The following is a 6000-nucleotide window of genomic DNA, read 5'->3' on the forward strand; positions in this document are numbered from 1 at the left end:
TCCGCTAGATTATGATAACTACGCGGATACAGATTGATAGACAGATAGACATAAGGCACAGATAGACAGAATACTCTTCCGACAGACAGGGGCGACAGATCACTATTCACCAGTGACAGATCACTATTTACTGGAGACAGATCACTATTCATCGACATACATGAATAGCTTCCAGACAGATCCATTACAGTCCAGACAGATACAGACAGATCCAGAAAGATATTTTGACAGAATTTATTCATATGCAGACAGACTATTACTGTTCAAGATAGACTTTTACTGTTCAAGATTCTACCGACAGACTAACTTGAGTTCACTTTACTTAACTCAGGTTACTTTTGAAGACTTACCATGGTTCACTTTATCTATAAATAGACAGACTTCGAAGACAGAAGACAGGTCCAAATTTCAGGTCCAGTTTTAAGGTCTAAGTTTCCATTCCAAGGTCCAAAACTTAGGTCCAAATTTCAGGTCCAGTTTTAAGGTCTAAGTTTCCATTCCAAGGTCCAAGCTTTAGATAGACTTTGTAATAGACTTCCCTTTCCCTCTCCGAAAGACTTTTGTACTTTACTTTCTTTTTGTAATCTTGTAACCTTTCCTTTAGACAGATAATCCTGTAGCCTTACCTTTCCAGACAGACAATCTTGTAACCCTTTACAGATTTTACTTTGTAATCTTGTAACTCTTCAGACAGTGTTTATTTTCAAAGCCTGTAAGAAAGACAAAAGTTTTCAGTTTTAATCAAAGACAGAAGTATTTTCAAGTAAGATTTTATTTGTTTCAGTTTCCATATTCCATAATCTGTTTTAATCTATTTTGACTATATCTATTTTGCTATTTTCTTCTTTATCAACTATTTTATCATTGTTTATGCTTCTATATTATTGTTGTGCTCTCTCCTAGGTAGTCATTGGTGGTCCCGATAGCAAGGATACCAGTGGTTAGTAATAGTTTCGTCAGTAATTATTAATTGTTTAGAGATAAAATGAATATGTTTAGTCGCTCATTATCTGTTGCTAAGACACACTTAGGTCAGGCACACACTAATCTGAACATGGAAAGTGATAAGATAGTTAATTCTGAAGAATTTAGCATGACAGATATAGACAGAAATTTATTAGAATGGAATAAATGGAATATACCAACTGAAAGAACTGATAAAATCTACAGACAGACTACTTTTTCTAAATTATCTTTCTTGACAGATTATACCATAAAAACTGTTGAAAGAACTTACTCTTTATTTAATGAATATGAAACAATTCAGTTATTCTCAATAGATTCAATTGACAGACATAGACAGAAATATGCATTTTTACATGTTGGTTTGGTTCAAGTAGCTGTTAAACCATTAACAAGAGAAGCTTTAAATGCAAGTGTTTTACTTTGCTTAAGAGATGACAGACATTTAAGATTTGATGACTCACTTCTTGGAATGATGGAAACAAGTCTACATAAAGGACCAGTATATTTTAATTGTTATCCTAACTTTGCTTTAAGCCTATCTGACAGAAACATTATGGATGCTTTAACTTTAAATGTAAAAACAAATGGTTATTACATGAAAGAAGGCTTAGAACCTTTAGCTATTATTTATAGAATTTATTATAAACTAATGAAAACCACTTTAGACCCTCAATCCATAGTTGATCCTTCCCCTAAAGGACAGACTCTCCTTATGCAAGCCTCAACCCGAAATACTAGATTACGGGTACCTCAACAAATACAGTGGAAAGATATAACCCTTCCTGAAAGATGGCAACTTGAAGCTATTGCCCCCACACCAAAAATGGAGAACACTGAACCTGACTTCATTGCCCAAAATACAGATGGTACAGTTATTATTTCTTTTAATAATAATGACAGACATACTGATAGCCTTATAAGACCTAGTAGTTCTACAGGCAAAAAGACCCCAATGATGTTTACCCCTAGAAGCTCCTTTTCCTCTAGGACACCTTTCTCTGATTCTAGACCTTTACCTCCCCAGAATCTTCCTTCAGTTATACACCTTCCCCCTATAAATACTAAGAAAACCCCTATTCAGATAGAGCCAGTGTATTATCCGACAGATACCACACAACCTACCCCTAATGTTCACCAACCTCTTTATCAGCCCCAACCTCAACCTGATTCTCCTACTCACACAGATATATTAGGATTTACAGATGATAGACAAATTAATGTTTTATCTAAAGAATTTGTTTTAGATAAAGAACTACTAAAATATGATTATTTAAAACCTGAAAATAATGACAGAAAGAACCAATTTTTTGAAGAATATAATGAACATGAAAGAAACAATTTAAGAACTAAGTATTTTGAAATGATGACAAATTTACAGACACACTTTAGCTTCTTTGACTTTTTAGACTATCATAACAAAAAGATAAGTGTAATAGAGAAAATATTATCATGGACAAAGACAGAAAATCATGAGAAAGTGTATCAGACTTATCCACCATTTGAATCAATTATATTGAGTCAAAATAGTGGAGTCCAAGTTTTGGCTACACCTATTAAAAGACCCAGTCTAAGTGATGATAATAAGAATCTAGACAGTATAATTCAACAGAACAATTACACCAATACTTATCTAAAAACTATTGGTCAAAAGTTACAAGATATAGAAGACAGACTAATACCCCCTTCTACTTCCATAAAAAAAGAAAACACGTCTAATACCCCTTTATTTATCCCTCATGAGATGCCTCCTCACCTTAGAGCACCTTTAAAGAAACCCATGACAGAGAAAACTGATAATTTACTTAATGAAATAAATAAAAAATTAGACTTAATGAAATTAGAATCATCAAAGGATATGGAGCCATTAAAAAATAAGAATATTATAACATTAAATAAAAAAGGAAGAACTGACTCTTCAGAGGATGAAGAATCAGAAGACAATCAATTGACAGATTTGACAGATATAAATAATTTGGAATCACAATTTACAGATAAATTACGAATTAATAAATTAATTTTAGCATCTTCATCACAAGATCGTAAAAAAGGAAGAATTGATGACTTATACCCCAGAAAGAATTGGTATCCTAAACCTACTCCCCCTGATTTACAATTTGAAGAAAGACATACTTATGTTAATTCATCTTATTCGCCAGATTTAATTTATGAATGGAATATTGATGGAATGTCAGAATATGAAATAATAAACCTTTTACATGAGATGACTTTGCTCACTAATGTTTATAAAAATCATGGAAAACAAGATCATCAGATAGCTCATTTAATAGTCACTGGTTTTACTGGCCAGTTGAAAGGCTGGTGGGATCATTATTTAAATAATGATGACAGAAATGGAATATTGACAGCTGTTAAAAGAGAAACAGATGGAAGTGTTATAATGACAGACAGACAGCCTTCACAAGATGCAGTTAATACTTTAATTTTTACTATAACTAAACATTTTGTTGGTGATCCCAATCAATATAAAGAAAGAGCTTCAGATGTTTTAATTAATTTAAGATGTCCACAACTTTCAGATTTTAGATGGTATAAAGATGTTTTTATTTCAAAAGTTTTAAGTAGGAATGATTGCCAACAGTCCTACTGGAAAGAAAAATTCATTGCTGGTTTACCCTATTTCTTTGCTCAGAAAGTTAGACTTGATATAGTTAATAATGATGGAACTATAGATTATCCTAGCCTAACATATGGAGACATAATATCTTCAATTAATAAAACAGGTTTATGGCTATGTAATGACTTAAGGCTAAAAAACCAGATAGAAAAAGAAAAAAGATTTGCTAAAAAAGAGCTAGGAACTTTTTGTGAGCAATATGGTTTTGATCCATTGATTGCTCCCTCTAGGAAAAGAAGAAAAGAAAAGAAAGATGACAGAAGTGATAGATATAAGAACAATAATAGAAGATATTATAAAAGTAAGTCTAAAGACAAGAAAGAAGAATCCAAAAGAAAGAAATATGATAGACGTAGGGAAAGTGACATTATTTGCTTCAAATGTGGGAAAAAGGGACATACTAGCAGATACTGTAACTTTCAAAGACAGATAAATAAACTTGATATATCAGGAAAATTAAAAGATAAATTAATGAGTATAATAGAACTGACAGATAGTGATGAAACAGATAATGGAATTCACCAGATAGATAATAGTAACAGCACTTCATCATCCTCTACAGATGTTTCTTCACATGATGGAAATGTTCAGTTATGTAACTGTAATAATCCTGATAATTGTTATTGTAAAAGAAAATTAAAGATATGTGTCTTAACAAAACAAGAAGACATAATAATGGATTTGATAGATAAACTTCCAGATCTACAATCTAAAAAAGACTATTTATCTAAATTAAAAGAATCTTTAACTGAAACCGATAGATTTGAAATAGATCTAAAAGACTATAAGTCAACTTATAATTTTACAGAAATTACTGACAGATTTAAACCCAATAAACCTATAACTATGACAGACCTACAAATAGAGATTAATAGCCTAAAAAATGAACTGAAAAAATTGAAATCAGAAAATTTCATATTAAAAGGCATGGTAGAACAGATAACTGCGCAGGTAATTAGCATAAAAGATAGAATTAAATATTGTAATGAACCTCTGACAGACTCCTCTCTTCTTGACAGACATAATTATACTGGTGAAAGTTCTCATAAAGAAGATGATAAAGATGAATTTTTAAATATAATTGACAGAATGATATTTCAAAAATGGTACACAGAGTTAACTTTAGTAGTTCATAAAGAATTTTCATTAACAGTTATTGCCCTTGTTGATTCAGGTGCTGATATGAATTGCATACAAGAAGGATTAATACCCTCTAAGTATTATGAATCAACAATAGACAGATTAACTCAGGCTAATGGTGATAGACTTAAAATAAGTAATAAGCTAACTAAGGCATACATATATAATAATGGAATCAAGTTCAGAACACCTTTCTTCTTAACAGATAAGTTGTCCTCTAAAGTTATATTAGGAAATCCTTTTTTGGCTTTAATCTACCCTTTCTTCACGACAGATAATGGAATATGTACTAATGTTTTAAAGACAGAAGTTTTCTTTAAGTTCCTCCTACCCCCATTCCCCAAAGATATACACTTATTGAAAGAAATTTCCATCTCAAAAGATAAAAGTGATGATGAGATTCCTACAATGGCAGACTTAGTGATAGATGATGATGAGATTCCTACAATGGTAGATAATACTATTCTACCCAGTAGCAGTAGTACTTAAGTATATATATACTTAAGTATGTGTATATATATATATATATATATATATATAAAAGATTTCCTACTTTTGTTGACTATTCTAGTCTTTCTTTTGTTCCTACGTATCTTTTGTTCCTATGTATTTTTCCATCATTTCTCCTATCCCTTTGCCAGGATATTTGTCTTGTACTATAGGTTCATGACTTTAGTTTATTCTTGTCCTTTCTCATCATATATTTTACCATTTCATAATAACCTTTAAATAGTTAATTTTAAAATTAACGGTCAATTGCCTGGCAAGCAAGATAGCCATTCTAAGGCTAAAATCTCAGACCAAATCCTGCCAAAAATAGAAATCTTTAATACAGATTTCAATTAAAGCATGAAGGCGTCTCAATAGAGATAATATCCCTTCAGAATACAGGGTCAAAAATGACAGTGTATTCAAATGGTTAGACAAAATAACAGACAAGATAGACACTTTGCCAGACGAGATAGACACTGCGCCAAGTCCCTATCCCCTTGCGCCAGATTAGTTTCCAACAGATACAGACAGATGAAATCCTCCTTTATCCTCTCCAAACTACAGGACTCATGTGACAGAAGGAGACAAAAAAGAAGACAAGAGACAGATAGATACAAAAAGAAGACAAGAGACCAAAAGATAAATCTAGAAAGATATTTTAGCAGAATATTATTCGTACGCAGATTCTCACAGATAGAAAAGTTACTGTTCACCAGCATGCGTACCCGGACAGACTGCCAGATAGACTTTTACTGTTCAAGATTCTA

The sequence above is a fragment of the Quercus lobata genome, chromosome 11 (genome assembly GCF_001633185.2).
Source record: "Quercus lobata isolate SW786 chromosome 11, ValleyOak3.0 Primary Assembly, whole genome shotgun sequence".
NCBI classification, from domain to species: domain Eukaryota; kingdom Viridiplantae; phylum Streptophyta; class Magnoliopsida; order Fagales; family Fagaceae; genus Quercus; species Quercus lobata.